Source organism: Anabrus simplex, chromosome 1 (assembly GCF_040414725.1).
Source record: "Anabrus simplex isolate iqAnaSimp1 chromosome 1, ASM4041472v1, whole genome shotgun sequence".
NCBI lineage: Eukaryota > Metazoa > Arthropoda > Insecta > Orthoptera > Tettigoniidae > Anabrus > Anabrus simplex.
Window position 1 is genome coordinate 535,396,149 of NC_090265.1, and position 14,572 is coordinate 535,410,720.

Consider the following 14,572-nt stretch of genomic DNA (forward strand, 5'->3'; position numbering starts at 1 on the left):
CATAGAAACGAGAGGGATGTGTGCAGAGTCAGTTCCACATGAACTCTTCTACACTTGCATCATTATCGATCCGCTGTCCTCCTAGGTCTTGTTTGAGTGGTTCAAACAAATGGTAGTCACAGGGCGATAAATTCGGACTGTAAGAAATAAATTGACAATACAATACAATACATCAAATAAATAATATTACATCAGTCTTGGGAATAGTTTCAGCCACTTCAGGCAAATAAAATTAAGCAGATTATGTGATAACTAAAACATATGTATACCAGCCAATGTTGCAGGAATAATTATAACATTAAAATACAAATAATAACAAAAATGATGGTGCTGGCTTAGGACCTCAGGCAAAGGAGTAAATCTGGAAATGATAGCCAGAATTAGGAATGATTAAACATACAGAAAGGAAATTAAAAAGGAGAAAAAAATTATTTATAAGGCTCACCTCTAATGTCTGATGTAGAACAAGCACTGACTTGGAGGAAGCAGGCAAGCCATGTGAACAAAGGAGTAGATAGGGAGAGGAGAGAAGGGCATAAGAAAGGAAGGGGAAGGAAAGGGGGCGGGAGAGCACGGGAAGGGAGGGGTGAAGGGGTGTCTAAGGTGGGGTTGAAGTATGTGGAAAGAAAGACTGCTGCTGAGAGGAGAATTTAAAGAGATTATAAAAGAAAGAATTCTTTTAATCTGAGACATGATTACCAAAGATAGGAATTAAATGGTGAAACAAAATGTTTGATAGTATCGCCCATATACTGTCCCATAGCTCAAAATCTGTTTTATTTTATGGCATTAACATGCTCTAAGTATCCTGTATGGAAGCTTCCACCTGTTTGACTGACATAAGATGCGTTACAATTATTACAATTGAGTCTATAAACAGCTGACTTGGTGAAATTATTGCTATGATTAATAGAATTGGTATTGTGTAAATTATCTGTGTTTCTGTTACAAGTTTTGAAGGCTATTTTGACTCCATGCTTTTAAAATATAGTTAAAGTCCACTATAGAGAGTACGGCATATAGCAAGAATTCTGTTATAATGACAGCTCTTTCCTGTCATCTTCCTAGATTAAATGATAATAGGATAATAAAACAACTATTTAATTACTTTTGGGAAAGTAAGACAAAAAATAATTGGTTTAAAGAAGTTCAGAATTATTTAGAAGAGCTGAATATTACAATGAAGCAAATTGAAAATAGAGAAGAAAAAAGGATTCTCAAGAACAAACAAATAAGATTGTCATTAAAAACTGTACAACACAAACAATATGTCATATCTGATGAAGAAAAGGCAGCCAGGTCAGCCAGAATGAAGAGGTTTTGGGAAAGGAAGAAAGGAAGAAAGGAAGAAGATTATGCAAGCTAAATCTTCAGTTAATTCTTTGTTAACGTAAATGTATTTGGGTTTGATTTAAGTGCTCCAATGTGGGCATAAACTATGTAAATAAATAAATAAATAAATAAATAAATAAATAAATAAATAAATAAATAAATAAATAAATAAATAAATAAATAAATAAATAAATAAATAAATAAATAGTGTAATATCCTTCGGTAACAATGAGAACCCGATCACTGACGCATCCGTTATTATGAGTGATTAACTGTGCGTAATTTTTTCCATCATCAATATTTATGCACTCCAGCGATAATAATAATAATAATAATAATAATAATAATAATAATAATAATAATAATAATAATAGCAAGGATAATCAGAAGTACTAAACGAGCCTTTCAAAAGGAGAAACTTATAGAAATGGACAAAAACTTTATAAAAAATAACACCCGTGACTTTTATCAGACTTTTAAGAATGAATTAAAGGGGTACCAAACTACAAATGTTAGTTTCAAGGATGAAAACGGCAGAATTGGACTAAGCAATACTGAAAATTGTGAGATATTAGCAAGATATTTTGATCAACTTTTGAACTGTCCTGAACCAAGTCATAAATTAGAATTTCAAGATATTGATGAAAATTTGGAAGAAGACATACCACCAACTATAAAAGAAATTGAAGAAGTAATTAAAACCCTCAAAAACAACAAAGCTAGCGGAGAAGATTCTATTACAGCGGAACTTTTGAAGTGGTCCTTGCCAAATATAGCAAATGAGCTACAATTACTCTTTGAAGAAATCTGGAAAACTGAAAAAATTCCTGAGGAATGGAAAGTAGCCTTGATACATCCACTCCACAAAAAAGGTAATAAACAGGACGTTAATAACTACAGAGGAATATCTTTATTAGCAGTGGCATATAAAATATTTTCCAAGATTTTATTAAACAGAGTAGAAACAACACTAGACAATCATTTAGGTGAATATCAAGGTGGTTTCAGGAAAGGAAGATCATGCTCAGAACAAATATTTAATCTTAAGTCAGTAATTCGCCACAGGTTACTTAATTCAAAGGACATTGTAGTCATGTTTGTAGATTTCAAAAAGGCTTTTGATTCTGTTGACAGAGAAACTATATATAAAATAATTCGAGAATTTGGCATAAAGTCTAAACTGGCAAATCTAATCCGTGAAACACTTACAGACACAGTCTCTAAAGTGAAATTTCTGGGAGAGATATCACAGCCTTTCAAAATAAAAACTGGTGTACGACAAGGCGACGGACTATCCCCAATTCTTTTTAATTGTGTCCTAGAGAAAATAGTGAGAATTTGGAACGAAAAACTTATTGAACTCAACATTTCACCGATAAGGTTAGGAAGAGGAAACAAAAGGATTGAAATAAATTGTCTTGCATTTGCAGATGACTTTGCAATACTTTCTGAAAATGTGACATCTGCTGTAACCCAAGTAAATGTCTTGGAAAGAATCGCCAGCAGAACTGGCTTAAGAATTTCTGCAGAAAAAACAAAATTTTTAACAAATATTTGGGATGCACCAAAATTTCTGAAAACAGATATTGGCCAAATAGAGAGGGTAAAAAAATTCAAATATCTAGGGGAAATAATCCAAGAAAATGGTTTAGAAAAATCTGCAGTAGAGGAGAGGGTACATAAAATGGAGAGAGCTTATGGTGTCACCAAAGATATCTACAATAAAAGATGCCTATCCAAAAATGCAAAAATAAGGCATTACAACACAGTAGTGAAGCCAGAATGCCTATATGCAAGCGAGTGTCTGGCATTAAACTATAATTTAGATAAGCTAGAAATACTAGAAAGGCGAATCATGAGGAAAATATTAGGCCCACAAAACACAGCAGAAGGTTGGAAATTACGAAGTAATGCTGAAATATATCAAAAAATAGAAAATATATCAGATGTAATGAGGAAAAGGAGACTTATGTTTTTTGGACATTTATATCGAATGCAAGATAGTAGATTAACCAGTAAGATTTTCAGATATTTGTGGAGTAAGAAATCAACGACAAGCTGGGTCAACGAAGTAAGAAAGGATTTAGAAAAAAACAATATAACAACAGAAGAAATAAATAATAGAGAAGGCTTTCGGTTAAAAGTATTGAAAATAGAAGGATTCCAAGGTAGGAAAGTAAAAACGACTGGTTCAAAGTGGTCTGAAGACAGAAAGAAGAAACATAGTGAACAGATGAAAGCGTACTGGAAGAAAAGGAAAGAACAAAGAAGAAGGAATTGAAATTGGCACGTGGTCCTCTGGTGGCCCATTCGAAAGAATAATAATAATAATAATAATAATAATAATAATTTTGTGTGGCTATTTCTCGAGTGCAGCCTTTGTAAGGCAGACCCTCCGACGAGGGTGGGCGGCATCTGCCATGTGCAGGTAACCGCGTGTTATTGTGGTGGAGGATAGTGTTACGTGTGGTGTGTGAGTTGCAGGGATGTTGGGGACAACACAAATACCCAGCCCCCGAGCCATTGGAATTAACCAATGAAAGTGAAAATCCCCGACCCAGCCGGGAATCGAACCCGGGACCCTCTGAACCGAAGGCCAGTACACTGACCATTCAGCCAACGAGTACTCCAGTGATTATATTGAATGTGATCGATCGTCTTCGGTATAGATTTTTCGCTATGTGCATTTGCAAGCTCTCTCGTCGACATTTGAACTCAAAGGCAATATCAGAGTCGCTTAGTAATACTCGCCGACTGGTGTTCTATAAGCACAATTTGAAATGAAAGAGAATGTGTTTTCATAATAAATGCGTAAATAACATGGCCAATAGCAGTAGTTAACTCATTAGAAATAAGGGCTGAAGCAAATGATAGTTTCATTTTAATACTATGTACTGAAATTACGCAAGAGTGTGATAAACCTCACGATACGGCGCAGAGTGGGTGACTTGTTTCGGAGGTTAGTTTAATCAGTAAAACCTCGTTGGGCGTTTCTGCAGGGGACAAAGAAAGATAATGTGTTAAGAGAGAAAACGTACTATTGTATACATGAATAAAAACTACCTAACACGAATGTAGAACCACCTAATATGTTCTTTTTCCCGACATGCGTGCATTTTACGTTGTGTATGTACAGGTACAGAGAAAGATATAGGCTATCTACTGTTTCGGAAGATGCGATGAAAGTATTAAAAGGCGTGAAAAAGACTAGAGATAATATGAAAACCTTTCCCACTGGGGCTTACAGTGTGTAAAATACATAACAAATACTAAAACATTTGCAGTGGGACACCGTAAAATATCAGCGCATTATTGCAGATCACACTCTTCCAACATGAATTATTTCGCGCTTAAACTCAGCCATGTGCAAGATAAACGAATTTGACCATTATCTTGAATGCCACACATTTCAATCGACTCGAGTCGAAACTCGACGGTGTGAGTCTCCACATATGCACCACTGTTGAAAGATGCAGATGCTCGTCCACTTCCTGGATTTGACATCGTTAATAAACTATTCCAGGACTTTTTCAGTATCTATAATGGGAATACCACAAGACAAACATGCACCATGCTAGTCAACTTCCTATGATTATGTTTCTAATTCTTACATAGTCTATTATGCGACAAATCATTGCTACCGTTCACAGCCTCACTCAACACAGAATACATTTCTAACATCTGAATGGAATGCGAAATATAAGCACAAACAAGTTTACTGTGTTATTCAGCAATATCAATGAAAACCAGAGAGCACAACTGAACTTACCTAAGGCTAATGGCTTGCTTTCTGAAGCTATAATTTACTCTCTAAACTTCCGGAAACCAAGGACATTTCCAGTTTTCATATAACTTTCCACGACCTGCCTCCTGTGGCGAGGGCTCTAATCTGTGTTGGGAATCATGTTCCTTTCAGAAGAGATGATAAAGAACAATTTCAGGGCAGGGAAAAATGTGACCATACTGAGCGATAATAATGAATTATGTGACGTGATAAAAGATGTATTTTTAAATAGATTTAATACGATGTGAATCGGAACTTCGAATTTACGACGTGCTAAGCGAGAATTTGCCTTAATGAGGAATGCGCACTACGAGGTTACACTGTATTTTTCTCCCATCTGGTTAAATTTCGGAAAGGCTGTTCCCGAGTAATTTATGGTGAAACGGTTATAATTACTCCACTTGTGCTTGAAATATGTTTTCATGATACATATGAGGTTAAGTTGTTTGAATAAGAAATCTGAAAAGTTTGCCGCAGAAGCCACTGGAGTGATCCTACTCCAATTTTTCAGAATGAAATTGAACATCCGCATTCACGTTGTTGCGGTATTAGAAAAATAACTTACAAGTAGGCCGCAGTATGAAAATCAGCAAAAACGCAAGTTTTAAACAAACGGATTGCCATTACATACTGATTATGTGTGTGGGGTTTTACCCGACTATCACGAAAAATTCTTATATAACGACAATTCGCTACATACATACATCATACATTATCATTAGAGACTGTTATACCTTTCAACGTTCAGTTTACAAGCCTCTGTGAATTTACTAAACGTCGCCACAATCCTCTATTTGCAGCTAGTGCTGTGGCCGCATTTAGTTCTATACCTTTTATCTTCAAATCGGTAGAAACTGCGTCTAACCATCGTCATCTTGGCCTCCCTCTACTTCTTTTACCCTCCATAACAGAATCCATTATTCTCATAGGTACCCTATCCTCCTCCATTCGCCTCACATGACCCCATCACCGAAGCTGGTTTATGCGTACAGCTTCATCCATCAAGTTCATTCCTAAATTAGCCTTTATCTCCTCCCTCCTGCCATTGTTCCCACCTTTTGTACCAGCAATCATTCTTGCTACTTTCACGTTTGTTACTTCCAACGTATTGTGACCGTTCACAACGTCACCTATGGTATGTCATGATATCCAGGAGATGGAATATGCCGTTTCCCGCGTCATTCTACGATAAAAACTGCCCAAGTTAGAAATTTTCTGCCCGCTCCAGGACTCGATTTGCAGTATCCAGAGTCGCGCGACCCAGCTCTAGTTGCTGGTAATTAGCAGCAAGGCGGTGCAAGAGCGCTTGTACTCGAAGTTTTCTCACTCCAACCGCGAGCGAGATGAAAAGATACGCGTTATCACATGACAAAGAATCTAGGCCACTAGCTGAGCCCAGAGAGTATATTCAACGTGAAAACTAACATTATACCCTGTTTTCCTCGCTCATCCACCACTGCTAACTTATCGCGTTCAGCTGTTTTATTTCTGTTAATTTTTATAAATCGCAAAATACCCAATGGATAATTAAGCGCAAACATTCATTTGAATCAGGGAATTTTACGCATAATTATGAGACCGAGAAGTGCTTTACTTAACTGACAGAGCGGTAACTACGCTGTAAACAAGGGCGCGTCTTAATGACTAACAGATGTTGGACCCTAACCGTGACAGCGAACACAAGGAATCCCCTGTGCTCGTCATCATTCACCGCCAGAGACAAAAGGACGCTTTTGAGATTGCTTAAGAATCTACGAAGCTATTTCAAAAACATTCAAAGAGTGGAAATGAGAATGCAAGAGCTGCAATTTGATATCCTGTTCGTCACTATACGTTGCGTATTAACGGACCAACGTGTGAGAAAGGGTTGCATTTTTTCCCCCACCTTCAGCATTCGGGTCTCTAGCGTAGCTCGCCTATATATTCAAGAGCTGAGGGGGAGACACTACCCAGTGCATTTTCAGTGTAACGCCAGTACGGTAGTATTTCGTCGTGGTTTGTGTGTGAGTCGTTTGTGAAGAAATAATCTTGTAATTTGAGCAGTGTAATGCAGTGATTCATTAAAGTCTGTGAGTATGTGGAAATAATCACAATCTGAGTGAGATGTCAGCGCGTACAGTGTGCCGCTAATTAAGAAAATAGGAACGGTACGAAACCGTAACAACCGCTGTCCGTGTGTCGAAGAGGTCGTGCGTCGAGCCTCATATGTGCCTAAACTAATACGGCTCAATTAACCTCAATAGCCAGGTATCTCAGTGCGTGGAGTTGCGTGTGTGTTCTCGACATAAATGAGAGATACAAAGAAAGTGCGTGAACGGCTCAGTGTCGGCATAATTAAGGGTAGTGTCACGTCTATAAATCCATAATGCAGTTGAGAGCCTGACTTACGCATGACTAGGTGAAATAGAATATACATGAAGTGCGGTCGTGTGAGACGAGAAATTTTAACCCAGTAGTGGCCTAACCAGTGACATTCTTTATTCAGGACCTAGAATAGCTGTATGCTGTTTATAAAAGAATAGGTACATGAGAAGGGAGCAGTGTCGGGCTACAGAGACAATACCGGCATTGGGTTGGAATGCTCGTGCTCTTGAGCAGATCCAATCATATATTCAAATTGTGATGTGTATTAAACTAACGCATTCACATGAGATAACTTCCTCGCATTTACATGTCTATGAGAACGTCGACATCCAGTTGAATGCCAGAGTTTTGCCTGTGTACCGGAGTGAACGAGTCATCTAGCTGTTTGCCGGAATTTCGCCTGGTAGCCGAGAACGTCTGGAACGTCGCTGTTATGTGTATGACCTGCCAGGAAGTCATCATGGGTCTTCACATCGCCGATGACGTGATGCAAGCAGCTTAAGCCCATGGTGCGCCCTCCTGTAAAGCTGTGAACGTGGCATTCAGAAGGCTGAGTACATTTCCAAGTATTTATATCTTTGAAGGTCGTGTCCCATTGTAAATATGTAGATTTTCCACTTACATGTAACGTAGACTGCAAGCACGCCATTTCAAAGGGATAATAATTATAATTTCATTTTTATTTGGGTCTTTTATAGAATACTTTCATCATGGTTTTGGGACGACCATATTTTACTTCCATCCTTATATAAGGGTTCGATAATGCATGACGTAATTATAAGGACCTTGGCTTAATTAAGTGTGAAGCTTTGTCAAGTAGAGAGGGCTTAAATATTCTGTAAAAGTGACTCCAGTTATCATCTTTCCATAGCATATACGAGTCATCAAGATTTTTCAGTAATTCATTTTTTTTGGTGCGCTTCACTTGGTAGAGATCCCTCCTAATTAGTAACTAAGGCACCTGGAACAAGGCATCGAGACAGTGGGTATCTTACATCGTTAATTAGTTCGCGAATGCGCAAGTTAATTCGGACCCTGGTGGCAGGAGATCATCATTAAATCTGCATCATGGTCAATGTACCAATGTGAAGTTCCCTTGGAATCTGTCATTAAGATACGCGAGGTGCATATCGCGATGTGGATATGTTGAGTACGGCCGGATGTAGGGCCGAGATTTGTTGTGATGCCATTGTGGGCAGTATTGAAAGAAGTGAATAGATTATTTGCCGTGAAATAACTGTCTGGGAAGTGCTTGGCAGGCCGCCCCTTGAAAGTGTGTCACGGGCAGCTAACAGCTGGAGTTTTATGAGCCCCTTTAAACGGGGGAGTGAAGGCGTTTTCTTCAGTGAAATAGAACAGATACAAGTGGCGAGTTTCTTTCCTTTCGGCACAGAGATTACGTGTGTTAATTTAAATAGAGCCAACGTCGCAGAGATCCCAAATGAGCATTAAAGGAAGGATCCCTCCAATTTATTTCTTTAATTATTCACAGCGTGTAGGGAATTCCAGGTCAGATATACCCTGTCTCAGAAGGTCCTGAGTTCATTGCAGGAGACAGTAAAGCTTACTGTCACAAGCGGCAGGTGACTAAGGCCACCTGTGATTCATTGTGTGTATGTGAAATGTATATATTCTTGTCCATTTGTTGCAGGTAGTGCTATAATACTTTGTTTATGATGTCTGGTATTGAAGTCGCTAAATGCATGTCCATAGGTAACATCGTTGAGTAAATAATGTCCTGATATATGTGTTGATAAAATCCTAATGAAATGAGCGTGTTTATTATACTGCATATTTGGCAACGTTTAACTTAAGGAAGTGTTGTAACGCGACTTTCAAAGGATTGGGAGTGTAAATTGCCTATTTCAGTTCATCTGATTCTAGCAAACTTATATCATAATTTGATGTAGATTGAATATATTAATTCTTGGCAGGTAAACAGATTTACAGCGGGGTGTGTCCATACTGATTAAATATGTGTGTGATTTAATGTAAGTGTAGAGTGAATAATTAGAGAGAAACGCCTCTCTAAGTCTGAGGTAGTGTAATAGTTCGAGAGGGAACGCCTTCTTAAGTTTGAATATTTAAATGTATAATGAAGTGTAGAAAAAGACTACCGAACATTTAAACGTCAAGATCACCCACATTACTGTATGTAAGGTGTTTGTATGGCATACCCATGTAAATAATGTGTTTCACTAGTATAAGTAAAAATTTGTTATACAAGATATTGTCTCTCTTCTCATTAGTAATGAAATGGTATTCCTCTCATAATTAACTTTTCCCCCTACTATAGAGACTATTACTAAAGAACTTATCGCCCCATCGGACAGTCCACAGACCCGAAAATGCGATACCGACTCGGCTAGCGAACTATTCTAGTAGGGGAGGGTGATGCTTCGACCACCGGGCTGAGTTCGAGGCTCACCGATGGTGCTCCATTCTAACGTCATATTTATGAACAATGGTAAGTGGTTCATGTACTGATGCCTTGGAAAGGTACAGTATCAATAAGATATCCTGAGTCCACCGAGCTCTCGCTCCCGTAAAGCAAAGTTGGTCTGAAAACAGACCGATGTAAAGATAGTTTCATCTGGGAGCTGACTTCCTTCTTACAGAATACTGTTGATCGCAACTGCGAGCTCACTGCATTAGCTTTACTACAACCTGATTCAATCTCTCTCACTATATTACCACCCTGGGAGAAAACACAACCTAAATACTTGAAATTATCGACCTGTTCTAGATTTTAATCACCAATCTGACATTCAATTCTCTTGGATTTCTTACCTACTGGCATCAATTTAGTCTTTGAAAGGTTAATTTTTATACCATACTCGTTGCACCTTATCTCAAGTTCGAAGACATTAGACTGCAGGCTTTCGGCACAATCTGCCATTAAGACCAAGTCATCAGCATAGGCCAGACTGCTTACTACATTTCCACCTAATTGAATCCCTCCCTGCCATTTTATACCTTTCAGCAGATGATCCATGTAAACTACAAACAGCAAAGGTGAAAGATTACAGCCTTGTCTAACCCCTGTAAGTACCCTGAACCAAGAACTCATTCTACCATCAATTCTCACTGAAGCCCAATTGTCAACATAAATGCTTTTGATTGATTTTAATAACCTACCTTTAATTCCATAGTCCCCCAGTACGTCGAACATCTCTTCCCTCAGTACCCTGTCATATGCTTTCTCTAGATAGACGGAACATAAACACAACTGCCTATTCCTCTCGTAGCATTTTTCAATTACCTGGCGCATACTGAAAATCTGAGCCTGACAGCCCCTCTGTGGTCTGAAACCACACTGGCTTTCATCCAACTTCCTCTCAACTACTGATCACACACTCCCTTCCAAGATGCCAGTGAATACTTTGCCTGGTATACTAATCAATGAGATACCTCGATAGTTGTTGCAATCCTTCCTGTTTCCTTGCTTATAGATAGGTGCAATTACTGCTTTTGTTCAATCTCAAGGTACCTTACCAACACTCCATGCTAATCTTACTACTCTATGAAGCCATTTCATCCCTGCCTTCCCACTATACTTCACCATTTCAGGTCTAATTTCATCTATTCCTGTTGCTTTATGACAATGGAGCTTATTTACCATCCTTTCCACTTCCTCAAATGTAATTTCACCAACATCATTTTCCTCCTCCCCATGAGCTTGGCTGTTCGCAACACAACCAGGAAGATTTCCTTTTACGTTGAGAAGATATTTAAAATATTCCCTCCAGCTCTCTCAGCGATTTCCTGGGATCTATAAAGATTTCACCTGAATTACTCAAAATACTGTTCATTTCCTTTTTCCGTCCCTTCCTAAGATTCTTTATTACCGTCCAGAAAGATTTCCTTGCTGCTTGACCTAGCCTTTCCAAGTTATTACAAAAACCTTCCCAAAACTTCTTTTTGGATTCAGCAACTATTTGTTTCGCTCTGTTTCTTTCATCTACGTACAAATCCCTGTCTACCTCGGCCCTTGTTTGGAGCCATTTCTGATAAGCCTTCTTTTTACGTTTACAAGCTGCTCTCACTTCATCATCCCACCAAGATGTTCGCCTTTTCCCATCTTTACACAGTTGTTCCTAGGCATTCCCTTGCTGTTTCTAAAACAGCATTCCTGTATGCCACCCATTCTCTTTCTATATTCTGAACCTGCTTACTGTCTACTATTCGAAACTTCTCACTAATCATATTATGTACTTCTGTCTAATTTCCTCGTCGTGGAGATTTTCTACCCTTACTCGTTTGCAGACAGATTTCACTTTCTCTACCCTAGGCCTAGAGATACTTTTAGTTCACTACAGATCAGATAGGAGTGGTCTGTATCATCGAAAAATCCCCGAAAAACTCGTACATTCCTAACAGATTTCCTGAATTCGAAGTCGGTTAAGATATAGTCTACTATGGATCTGGTACCCCTAGCCTCCCATGTGTAGCAGTGAATAGCCTTATACTTGAAGAACGTATGCGTAACTGCTAAACCCATATTAGCACAGAAGTCCAGCAAACGCTTCCCATTCCCATTAGCTTCCATATCTTCCCCACATTTACCAATCACCCTTTCGTATATTTCATTTCTATTTCCAACTCTCGCATTGAAATCACCCATTAGCACTATTCAATCCTTGCTGTTGACCCTGACCATGATGTCACTCAATGCTTCATAAAACTTGTCAACTTCATCCTCATCTGCACCCTCACATGGTGAATACACGGACACAATTCTTGTCCTAATTCCTCCCACTGACAAATCTACCCACATCATTCGCTCATTTACGTGCCTAACAGAAACTATGTTGCGTGCAATGGTATTCCTGATAAAAAGCCCTACCCCATACTCTGCCCTTACTTTTCTAACACCCGTCAAGTACACTTGATAATCTCCTCTCTCTTCCTCGTTATCTTCCCTTACCCGAATATCCCTTACTCCTAGCACATCCAGATGCATCCTCTTTGCTGACTTGGCCAATTCTACTGTCTTTCTTATATAAGCCCCATTAATATTGATAGCTCCCCATCGAATGCCATTTCGTTTTCTAAGTTGTTTCCAAGGAGTCCTCCCTCGCCTGTCAAATGGGAGTGGGACTCTGTTACTCCCATAGGTCCGAGGCTTGCTTAAAATGTTCTGAGCCCGGTAAATTCCTGAAGCAGGATGCTACCCTACTTACACATAGTCCAAGTGAGGATCTCTCCTCTAACGGGTTATGGAGCACCGGTGGATTGTATAGTCCTAGCCACCTAAGCACAAGGAGGGCCGTGACTCAGAATATGTCGAGATGCCCACTCCCACTCCATAGCAACTGGTATCCTGACTGTCAGGACCACTTACTAGGCCACTCAGCTGTTGCCCATGGTTCACGAACTAGGACGTGACTACAGCAACCCACACCATTACGAATTCTCTCTATAACGGACTTCTACTGTACGTTTATTATTTGGTAGACTTGTTTATTATTAAATGTAAAAGAAGATTAAAAATTGTTGTTTTTTCTTTTGTTAAGGTGGTTGAAGGCGGTGTTTATGTTTATTAATTATTTTCTCTATAAAGGAGCTCTTGTAGCCATTAAATTTAGCTATACTGCGAATGGTGTTCAATTCATTTTAAGTTCTTTTTTAGACAGCAGGATGCTAAAAGTGTGGTGTACCATACTATGGTATGCTGCACATTCATAGGCATGTGGGTGTATTGAATCTGGATGGATTGTATTAGAGGTTTGCGCTGTTTTTCTACAAGTCTTGTAGCTCAATGAACCAGGTTGTCTGATGATTGTTATATCTAAATAATTGAGTTCTTTTTATCATTCTCTAATTGATATGTGGGTGAATGTGATTAAGATTGCATAGAGTGGTAATGGCATTACTTTCACTTTCGTTCATGATCACAAGAGTGTCATCCACGTACCTTGTCCAAAAAATAATATTACTAAAGATGTTGTTAATAATTTTGGTGTATGACCCAGATAGATATCAACTAGGATGGCTGATACCGGCGATCACATAGCTAACCCATTTTGCTGATAAATGGTATTGTCAAATGTGAAATCATTGTTATTCAAAACCATTTTTAGAAGAGAGATGAAATCTTGAACTTCTAGTGGGCTCAGGCCACTGTGTTTATTTAAATTGTTGTAAGTAATGGGACAAATTTTTGAAATCGAGATGCTGGGTACTTGTTAACAATATCGAAGGAAGAATGGAGGCAATAGTTGGGTTGGACAGTAACATGATTTAGTTTTTCAACCAATTCATTTGATTTGTGTTTTTAATGGAATTACCAGATTTAAAAAAATGGTAATTTCTTTTGAGGAAATGTTGGATGAACTATGGGAATTTTATTTAAAGGACGGGGTCTATAATTAATGAGTGGTTGGATAGGAACATCAGTTTTATGTATTTTGGGAAGTACTTTGACAGTTGGCAGGCCTGGATTCATATTAATTAACTTATTTCTTTCTTTGTCTGTTAATAGACTTGATGTTTGTTTAAGCTGATGCTGAAATTTTAGTGTAGGGTCTCTCTTGATTACAGAAAATAAGCTGTCTGTGAAGAATTGTTTAGTTTTTTCTATGTAATCTGACTTATTCATAATAACAGTGCAGTTGCCTTTACCAGCTTTTGTTATGATAAGATCATTGTCAGTGATTTTCTTCTTAAAATCTAATATTTGTTTATGTGTTGGGAGTTTAGTTTGACATATATTATTACTATTGGCATTTTGTATTGGGATGGAAGGGTTTCTGTTATATATAGAGTTCAAGATGTCATTCAGTTTCTCCTTAGCTTCAAATCTCATTTCTTCTTGTTTATCTACCGGCATTTTACTAATGGCTAACTCGGCTTTCACCGTACTGGTGATGACATCATCGAGAAGGTTGGAGGGGGGTCAGTTGTTTTTCTGACCGTTGCTCAATATAGATGTCTCAATATCATTAAATATCACTTTAGAGAGATTCATAACGGGTGTGAAACTGAGCAAGTCCGTCAGAGGGAGTGTGTGTTTTTTTTGTTGGAATGGTAGCGGATTTAGAGTCCTTTAAGAATTCTAACTTCTTCTCTAGAATCTGATGTTTTTTGATA

At 38.3% G+C, this 14,572-nt stretch overlaps 1 protein-coding gene across 3 annotated transcripts in view; it reads right to left on the bottom strand.

The window, feature by feature from the left end:
• The window catches only part of Tsc1 (tuberous sclerosis 1 protein hamartin), a 442,531-nt gene that overhangs the window by 119,013 nt on the left and 308,946 nt on the right, over window positions 1-14,572 (bottom strand). The gene's annotated exons all lie outside the window — the stretch shown is intronic.